Source organism: Phodopus roborovskii, unplaced genomic scaffold (genome assembly GCF_943737965.1).
Source record: "Phodopus roborovskii unplaced genomic scaffold, PHOROB, whole genome shotgun sequence".
NCBI classification, from domain to species: Eukaryota; Metazoa; Chordata; class Mammalia; order Rodentia; family Cricetidae; genus Phodopus; species Phodopus roborovskii.
The window spans coordinates 329319-340336 of NW_026125391.1; positions in this window are offsets into that span (position 1 = coordinate 329319).

Sequence of the window (11018 nt, forward strand, 5' to 3'; positions counted from 1 at the left end):
CCAGAATCAATAACCTTTGTCATTATAACTTTCATTGTCAGTGGTCTAAATCCCCCCAAAAAAGGACACAGACTAACAGAATGCTTGCAAAACAGAATCCATCCTTCTGCTGCATCTAATGAATACACATCAATATCAAGAATGGTTGGAAAAAGATATTCTGAGCAAATAGACCTACAAAGCTGGCTAGTGCAACCATTTTAATATCTAAGATAATAGAGTTCACAACAAAACTAACCAAAAGAGTTAGGGAAGGATATTAAATACTCACTAAAGGGAAAAAATCCACCAAAATGACTTTGCAATTGTTAATATGTATGGTCCAAAAACAGGAGCACATAAGTTTGTAAGAGAAACACTTCTACAAGGTTGTATCACATATTGACCCTCACACTGCTAGTGGGAGACTTTAATATCCCACTCTTACTAAGTAGCAACATGGCAGGATAAAAGATTAGCTAAAAATAAAATCAGCAGCCTGGCTATATACAAATGACTGAGAAATAAATTAGTGAATAATGCCTTTCATGATAGCCTCATTTAGGATAAAATATCTTAGGAGTAAATCTAATCAAGCAAGTGAATGACATATATGATAAGAATGTCAAGCCTTGGAAGGAAGAAATTGAAAAAGATATCATAATATGGAAAGAGTTCCCATGCTCATAGATTGGTATGATTTAACAAGGTAAAAATGACTATCCCACCAAAGGCAATCTAGATGTATAGCGCAATACCCAAACAGCTGGACAAAACAGCCCTACAGACTACAGCTAGGATATCTGAATCTTCTTCGAATCCCCCAAGACAGCGCCCCTTACCAGCAGGAAGTAGTTTGGAAAGAACGACGCCCAAATTCCCAAATATTGTGTATAAATGTTTGTTTTCATTTAATTGGACTTTGTTATATAAAATTAAATAAAAAATATTCTATATGCATAAAAAAAAAGAAAAAAGAAAAAAAAAAAGAAAAAAAAAAAACTCCAACACAACTCTTTACAGACCTTGAAAGACAATGGTCAACTTCATATAGAAAAACAAACAGACAAACAAAAAACCCATGATAGATAAAACAGTCCTGAACCATAAAAGAATTACTAGAGTTCCCATCACTACTTTCTTCAGGTTTTAGTACAGACCTGTACTAATATAAAACAAAGAGTTTGTTTGGCATACAATAGACATGTTTATCAATGGAAGCAAACTGAAACACAAGGCATGAATCCAAACATATAGACAACTGATTTTTGGTAAAGAAATAATAACAACAGAAATCTGGAAAAGTAACAGTATGATTACCTTAGCATAGGTGCCTTAATTTTTATATTTTCCATTGTAAGGATAGTCTATGGGTTAGTCTTATATTGAAAGAATTTTTATTGCTTTAGGTCTATATCTTATCTGTATGTATGCCACTTAGCTACCACTATGTTAATAATTTAATGAACCTCAGAACCATAAGCAAGTCATCTCAATTAAATATTTTATTTATAAGGGTTGCTTTGGTCATGGGGTCTCTTCACAGAAATAGAAACCCCAGCTAAGTCATACACACACACACACACACACACACACACACACACACACACACACACACAGACACAGACAAAATAGCACTGAATACCAGGGTGGCAGTGTGTCTAATCTTTTATTGTCTGCTACACATGGCCCATGCCTTTAATCCCAGGTCTTGAGAAGCAGAAACAGGCAGATCTCTGTGAATTTGAGATAAGCTTGTCCTCTAGAGTGAGTGTCAGGATATCCAGAGATGTTACAAAGAAATTCTGTCTCAAAAATAAAGCTAACAATCAAAAATTATTTTGTAATTTATTATTTTCACCAAATATATGCTACAGTATTTCAAGTTATATAATACTTATAGCTAAAACTGAAAAAAATATTTTTTATGAAATCAAAAAAATTGGCACTCAAAATATTTATTACATATTTTTTTCAAAGTGGCCAGAAAAATATTTTTATTTCCCCACATTTGGAGTTATAGGTGGCTTTTTAATTTTTTATTTTTTTACTTATTTTACATATCAATGCCAGTTTCCTCTGCCTCCCTTCTTCCTTCTCTCTCTCCCTCCCTTTCTCCTTTTCTCTGTCCCTCCCTCCCTCCTTCCCTCCCATGTCCCTGACTACCCTACCATCCCATCCTACCCCTCACTCCACAGGGAGGGTGATCCCTTCCAGGAGGGATCAACAATTCTGTTAGGTCATTTGGAGTAGGGACTATACTCTCCCTCTTGCCTCTAGGTTAAGGGAGTATCCTGCCATGGGGAATGTGCTCCCAAAGTTCTTTTGTGCACCAGGGTTATAGATGGCTTCGAATTGTGTGATATGTGTGGTGATAAATGGACTACATGTTTCTCTGAAAGCATATCAAGTATTCAAAAATCACTGCGCCATCTATCCTGCGCCTATTTACATGGTGAATTATAGTATTCTATCAATATTATAACAAAGTATAGTAGAACATTTTTCTTTATAGTTTATTTATACACATATAGATATTTTGAAGAAGTTTCTGAATTGTCTTTTGCTGTTGCCCTAATATTTACCATAATTCTCATCTTTCTGTTGGTTTGCATGCATATGTCATCACTTATCCATCCTTTTACCAAACTATCAATAGATAAGGAATATTTATACCTACTAACATGTTCTAACTTTATAATAATCGTTCTACATAATAGAGTGCTTGGAGCAGGTGATTCTTCAACTCACTAGAATTCATGAACAGTCTTGCCAGCATGAGTCCCCTTGCACAAATGCTGAACACAAGATAGAGAAGGTAAAAAAATAACTCATCCAGGTTCACTTGGTACAATCCATTTTACATTTTATTCTACTATTAAGTTAGAAAAAACAGTTTCTTGACATTGAAAAAACATGAGGCTGTGTTTTAATTTTATGATGTAGGAGGTGTTCTTGATTTTTATTTACTAACATTTAATGATATATAATTCATGCAAAAACACTTTTGATTCGTGGTTAAATTATTAACAGATGTATAATACTCAGAGCCAATGCAAAGCATATCAACTCTCTCTCTCCCTCCACACCCTTTAATATGGCTATTGATACCACTGCATTTTCATTCCAATTAGGACAAGGAGTAGATGGTTTAAATTCAGCATATGGAGAATGAGGCCTTTATTGAGTATCTGAGATTGGTTTCCACAAAGGATAAAATGAACTAACCAGCTCCATTTTGATAGAAGACTTTAGAATAAATGAAGCAGCATGTACAGCTGGAGCTAATTACAATTTGGGCTTCACTTTTGTTAACAGCAGACTAATGTTTGCACACCAAGCATTTGTGGTAAATAAATAGCTTTAATAAGTGGGGGGGGGAGACAGTAAGCAGCACAATGCCAGGGGTAATTACAGCTATGTTTACCAAAGCCACAAATGTAGTATATAATTATCTCAATATGAAAAATGAAGATGATCTCATATTTTAGGCTCTTTATCAAAAGTAATTCTAACATTTCAATTGTCTACTACTTAAACAATTGTCTAAGGCTGACTTAATTTTCCTGATATGATACTTTATGAAACACATTAATACAACATAATGTGACTTCAATGAATAGACCCTTATCTGTAAAATAAGATATTTGAAAGTACACTTGATCATGCATTTGTAATTATTCACCAGTAGAAAAAAATGGTTTTAAAAGGCCTTTGACAAATGTTTCATTTCAGATCAGTCTCTATCCAATACATTTCATCTCACCTCCTCCCAAAAGATCCAGTTTTTATTCTGTCCTGAAGCCAGCAGAAGAGAGAAATGGAATTATAGCATAAGACATAACGTCACCAAATTAGCCATCACACAGAGTATAAAGCAACACAAAATATTTACTTCGTTTTTTGAATTAGCCTCTGTTGAGGGAGCTGACTATGCCTATCTGTTAAATATTATAATAGCAGCCATCACTTGTCTGCATTGAATATTCTCAAAAAGAAAAATCAAAACTAGTGGTGAGAAGTTAATTAGTAACTACAAAAAATACTATAGACAAACATTTTTGGCAAATTATTGGTAAATTCTAGGACTTGGAAGCTACAAATAGTTTCTTAATGGATGAAGAGTAAGAGATCATGGTGCAGGATAAGAGTAGAACTTTTTTCCTGTGAGCAAAAGAAATAAGCTGTCTTCATATGAAGAAATGATGGGTAGAAGTCTTAAATGAATGCCTTCAAATGAAATTTGCTATCCTGAAGGACTATATACAATATTGGTGACAACAGAATAGTCAGATTTTCTGGTTACAGTTCTGCAGATAAAATTTGAGAGAAATAAAATAAGTCCATCAAAAGCAACTTGATTTGATGTTGTACTTGAGTACTGGGGTTTGCAGAACTATGTAGAATCACAAGGAGTATCTCTTAGTACCTGCTAATAATTATAGTGATAAGATACTGACTGAGAAGGATCTTCACCATGACAAGCATGATACACTGATACAGGATATCAACAGAATTATGTGTTGGTGAAACAGAATATGGCCATCTTTTAGTCCTTTATATAATACTATATAAAATTGCTTCAAACTTCAATCTATTGGTTTGAAAATATTATGATTTCTTCTTCAAATTTCATGATATTTTCTTTAATATTCCATTTTATAAATGTGCCATAGTTTTTTTATCCATTTTTCTTTTGAGTGACATCTAGGTTGTTTCCAATTCATGGCTATTATGAAGACAGCAGCAATGAGCATACTTGAGCAAATGTCTTTGTGGTAGGATGAAACATAAATCATCCTGTATGAGGTATCCCAGACACAGGAAGGCAAATATGGTAAGTATATGCTCGTACATGCATTTTAGCTGCTCAGACAATGATAAGCAAACTACAGTCAATAGAATCACAGAAGGTAGGTATTAAATAAGGGACCTGAGAAAATAGATAGATCTCATTAGGAAAGGGAAATAGAATAAATATTTATTGGCAGATGGAGAAGGTCTGGAATGAGAAGATCAAGAGAAAATGGAGAGGAGATGGGATTATGGGAAGGAATATGGTGAGAGACTGCTAAAATTAATGGAAATTTGAGGAGTGGTATGGAAACCTAATAGAGAAGAAGCATCCTAAATTATATAAATATCTAAAAGTGATCTAAATAAAATTACCAAATAACAGTCCAACTTGACCATCTCTTTTCACCAACTAAAGATCCCATCCATTTGAATTGTTGTCCAACGGAGTCCCATGGGAATCCCCAAACGAACAAAGACTTTACCAAGACAATAAAAATTAGGTTGCTCTCCAAAAAGTGACTGCAAAGTCTTATTCCTGAAGACAACATCTAGACAACTCATTCAAAATGGAAATGTCAGGCTGTTGCCTACACAGAGCCTTCATCACAATGAATGGTCTAGTGTCCTGGTAGGTACTTTGCCAGCTATCAAAAGATAAATTTAAACACCAAGCCAGCCATAAACCCTTGATCTATATTGGTGACTTGCCTGTAAGATATACTTGGGCAATCCTGGCACAGAGCTGTCAGAGTAATCAACCAATACTAGATCTGACTTAAGACTCACTCCATGCCATGCCATGAAACCCATTTGCAACAAAGCTTTGGTGTCTATGGACATGAGACAAACTAGATACATCTGATACCTAGGGAAAAACTAAACAAGACTAATCTAAAAAACAAAAACAAACAAACAAACAAAAAATAAGAAGGATGAAGTGACCCCTGATAAAATCCTGCTATATTCATAGAGAAATGTTTTGTTCAACCATCATTAGAGATGCTTCCTCCTGCTGCAGATGGGAAAAAAATAGAGAGCATCAGCTACACATTATGCAAAAAGTGAGAGACTTTGGATTCCTTAACCCTAACTAGGAGGCTATTATTAAATTCCTCTAATGAATGCTCAGGAAATCCTGTGGCAGAGGAGAAAAAAAGGACTGTAAGAGCCAGTAGGAAATAGAGAGCACAAAATAAAACCAAGGTTTTCCAAATCAACATAAGCAAATCTCATGTGTATTTACAGAGACAGAAGAGGCTTGCACAGGTCTTTAACAAGTCCTTTTTATTTATGTTATGGAGTCAAGTTTACTGTTTTTATGTGACACTTGAGTGTGTGACCTAGTGGGTCTGATTCTTTTGCCTTCTCTTGTGTGTGTGTGTGTGTGTGTGTGTGTTTGTTTGTGTGTGTGTTTTAACTTGCCCTCTTACTCCTGTTCTACATCTCCATTATGAAAGCCCCATACCCTTCTATTCTAGAACATATATTTTATTAGTCCCATATCATATTTGTAACTAATTTGCAAAATTCTGCATTACCATATGATTTTCATGAACTCTTCTTTTAGGCTAAGCACTCAAATTCCTTGCATTCTTATCAGTGTTTCCACTCAAGTATTCCATTTCTCTAATTTCATTTTACCAAAATTTATAGCTACTCCTTAGTTTTTATATCTTCCATTCTATCAATGGTTATTTATTAATTCCTGGTTTCTACTTATGATCTAATTTAAACTCACAAAACTTTCGAAGCTTGGATGATCACATAAGTGTGCATACGTAGTATTTTTCTTTCTGTGTCTGAATTACCACAGTAAACATAATATAATTCTCTCTAATTCCTTTTAATTACCTGTAGATCAGTTCAGTATTCTACAACTGAGTAGTCCTCTATTATATATTATATATACCTTATAATGAAGTACACACACACATCTCTCTCTCTCTCTCTCTCTCTCTCTCTCTCTCTCTCTCGTATTGATTCCAAATACAAGTCCATGCAACTTTAATTATCAATTTTCCTCTGCCAGTGACTTGCTGTTTTTATTGATATGGTTATATAGTATATCTAGAAAACAGTCCTGTTGATACTTCATGTAGTATTACTATATTTTAAAACTATATAGATGTTCTTGTTATCTTGTGTCATCATATAAAATTTTGGGCTGTTTCTTCCAGAGAAAAGACCCTGGAATTTGCAAATTACTTTTAGTAGTATGATCAGTTCTAACATTTCAATTTTTCTTATCAATAACAACAATAATTCTTTCCATCTTGTAGAATTTCCCTCATTTTTTTCTATAATTTACTAAAATTTAATGAGTTTGCTTATTTCCTTGGCAGGTGTATTCTCAGGTATTTTATATTTTGACTACTATGAATGGGATTTTTTCTTGATTTATTTTTGACTACGTTTATCATTAGTTTAGAAATTCAGAATGGTTGTTCCTCAGGGAAATGGGAATCAGTCTACCACAAAATCCAACAATTCTACTCTTAGGCACATACCCAAAAGATGCACAATCATACTACAAGAACATCTGTTAAACTATGTTGATGGCAGCATTATTTGTAATAACCAGAACCTGGAAGCAACCTAAATGCACCTCAACTGAAAAATGCATGGAAAAAAAACGTGGTATAATTACACACTGGAGTACTACTCAGTGGGATAAAAACAATGGAAATTGAAATTTGTAGGCAAATGGATGGGTCTAGAAGAATCCGTCATGACTGTGGTAACACAGTCACAAAAAAAGGAACATGGAATGTTTTCACCCATATATGGACTTTAGACATAGAGCAAAGAATTACCAGCCTACAATCTATACCATCAGAAAATCTAGGAAACAAAGAGGACCCTAAGAGAGACATATATGGTCCCTTGGAGTAGAGAAGGGGACAAAGACTCCCATGCAAATTGAGAGCATGGGGGGAGGAGAGAGGCAGTTAGGAGGACAAGAAAGGGAGAGATGAGCATGAGGAAGCAGGAAGATTGAGTCAGGGAAAGAATAGAGGAGATCAAGAAAAGATATAACATACTAGAGGGAACCATTGTAGGTTTTAAGAGAAATCTAGCACCAGGGAAATGCTCAAGATCTACAAGGATGACCACAACAAACAATCTAAGCAATAATGTAGAGGCCACCTTAAATGTCCTTCTCTAATAATGACATTGATGACTACTTTATATGCCATCCTACAGCCTTCATCCAGTGGCAAAGGAGGACTGGAGGGTGGGGGAACTGAGATTGATATGTAAAACAAGCTTGTTTCAAATTTAAATTAGAAATAAGAAAGTCTATGATTTTGGTGTGTTTATTTTGTATATTTTTGTTTTGCTGAAAGTGTTTACCATTGCTTTTTAAATAGAATCTTTGGGGTCTGTTATGTACAAGACATTATATTCAAAATTTGATATTTTAATTTCCTTCTTTCTTGAATATATTCCTTGTATTTCTTTCTCTTTTATTGTTCTAGCTAAGGCTTCACATTTTATATTGAATGAACATGAAAAACATCTTTTTCTTGACTATGTTGGGGAAAATATGAATTTTACTCCATTTAGTATGATGTTGCCTATAGCTTCATTGTACATGTTTTCTTACATTGATGTATGAAATCTTCATCCCTAGATACTCAATTAATTTAACCCGTAGAAATATTGGATTTTTGTCAATGGTGTTTTTGCAGTTGAGATTTTTTTTTACATTATTCTGCCTTCAAGTTTGTTTATGAGAGAAACACATTTATTTATTAACATGTTTTGAACCATCCATACATTACTGGAATATAGACAACTTCATCATGAAAAATCAGATTTTTTATTTGATTTTGAATTTGGTTTGTATTTTCAGAAAACTTATTCAGTTTATCTTTGTTTATTAGAGAGATGTATAATTTTTGTGTTTTGTAGTTGTGTAGTTTTGATATGTAATTTCCCTAAATTGGGGTTATTTTATGTCTCATCGATAATTTTTGCTTGAAGGCCCTGAAAGCTATGTAATAGAATAAGACCAAGTCTGAACTAAGAGATCCTCTTCTTCCAATTTCCCTAATGGTCCTGTTTTTTCAGTAGTAATAATATCTTTGTGTCAAGAAGAAGCAGTGTTCTTTACAATGGAGCCAGTAGTGGTTATTAGGAAAAGGATGCTGTTTTTATGTGAGACTCAAGTGTATTTTCCTTTGTGGAGAACCCTCTCTACTCTCACACAGTTCAGCACTTCATGAATGAGGAAAGGTGTCATCCGTTCGTTAAGGCAACCAGAAAAATCTCTCACAGATCTTCTTACTGGCCTACCAGATCTAGATTACTGCTCATCCCAGCTAGTTGTAGATTATGTCAACCTGATACCTAAAACTATCACAGGGAAACTCATAGAACATAAAACTTTTTATACAAGAAGTGTATAATTAGTATCTTAAGAAAATCATACAACATCTGGGTATTTCAGAATTATTTTCACTTCATGCATTCACAGCTTGGCCCACTTTTACAGGCTATAACACCATGAAAGAAGGATAAATTACACAAAATCAATATAAATGCAGAAATTAACATTGTATTTCTTACCTGCACTTAAAAACTTCTCTAAATGTTGGAATATAAAGTCACATACTTTTTTCATTGAAATGAACTATGTATTTTATTTGTGGCTCCACATATTTATCAATTATTTGTTTCTTACTGACTTATGCATATGTGTTTCTTTTGCATAGCAGAAAGAAATGTAGAATGACAGTATTCTGAAAAACACCAGAAATTACATGATCTTAGATAATTTATTTACAAATTAATATGTTTGGTGATTATAATTCTTCAAATCAGGCAAAGAAAATTCTCTCATCAAATTATATATGCAAAATGCATCCCATGGCATTATGTTCCATTAGAAATGCAGGTGTTTGACACTATTTAATAGAGCACAGTGGTAACCCACAACGTCATCGACAACCTGAAGTGTGTCTCCTGGATAGACTTGTGAAAGTTTAATTGGATAGGAGACTACTCCACCAGAGACCACTAGCACTTTAATAGCTAGCTGCAGTCCCCTAGTGAGGTTGAAAAATTAAAATCAAGGAGCTATCGCCATTTCCATGACTGCACTTATAATTTTTTTTTTTGCAGAAAGAACCATTTTATTCTACATGACAGTCACTTCGTATTAATTATAGATTACATGCTTCAGCCCTCTATCGTTATGTGAGCATATTCTCATAAAGGACGGTACATTAACTATACAATTCTGCATTCATTCTATGGAGGATTGTCCACTCATGATGTGGGTGTAGGTATATGGAAGAAAGGAAAAGGAGGTCACTTCATAAATGTCAATGGCAATAGATGTGCAAATAACAAATGTGCAAATGAAAAGACATCATGAACAGTTTGAATTGTATCACACAACAGTGCTATTGTGCACATGCTTCTCTCAATCCCCTACACTGCTTAAACCTGCACCAGGATTGAAATACATTAGATAAAAACATTTTTCCAGTTTAAAATTATGCTTTATCTGCAAAGATGCACCTGTCATTCCTCACAATTCCATTTTTTGTGTGTAGTGATGACACACTTTGAATAGGGTAACAGAATTTGTGAATGTTCCATTGACCATGCATCCATCTCTGAAGGAAAACATAAAAATATGCTAACAATAACAGCATTTTCTTTAAGTCAAGAATTATTATTCTCACATTACAGCAAAAAGAGACAAATATAACCCAAACTATGTCTGAACATGGACAGATTTGCATTTATTTCAGGACCGTGTAATAACTATAGTTGTACCTATTATGTCTCTCAGGATAAAAGCAGTGGTGAGAGGGACACAGGACTCAATTATTTCCTTTTAAGTTAGAAGAAAAAGCTTTGTTCATGATAAGAAGAAAGAACTCTCATAGGTTATTCAGTTCAAAAGGGATCATTCATAATTTCATGTTTACACGAACTTTGATACATATGTGTATATATATATATATATATATATGTACATACACACACACATATATGTGTGTGTACTCAGTTTTGTATACACATAGACAGAAAGTGTTCATAAGTATTAAAGGAAGTGAGGGAGGAAAGGAAGAGTTGGATGAGGAGAGGTAGCAGTAAAAATGATGTAAATATATTACTTATGTATAAATTCTCAAAACAAAAGGTCAAAGAAAATATTTCATTGTAATTTATAGTTTCAGAGCATAGTACATTAATTTGGCCTTTAATTTTTAAAATTATTATTG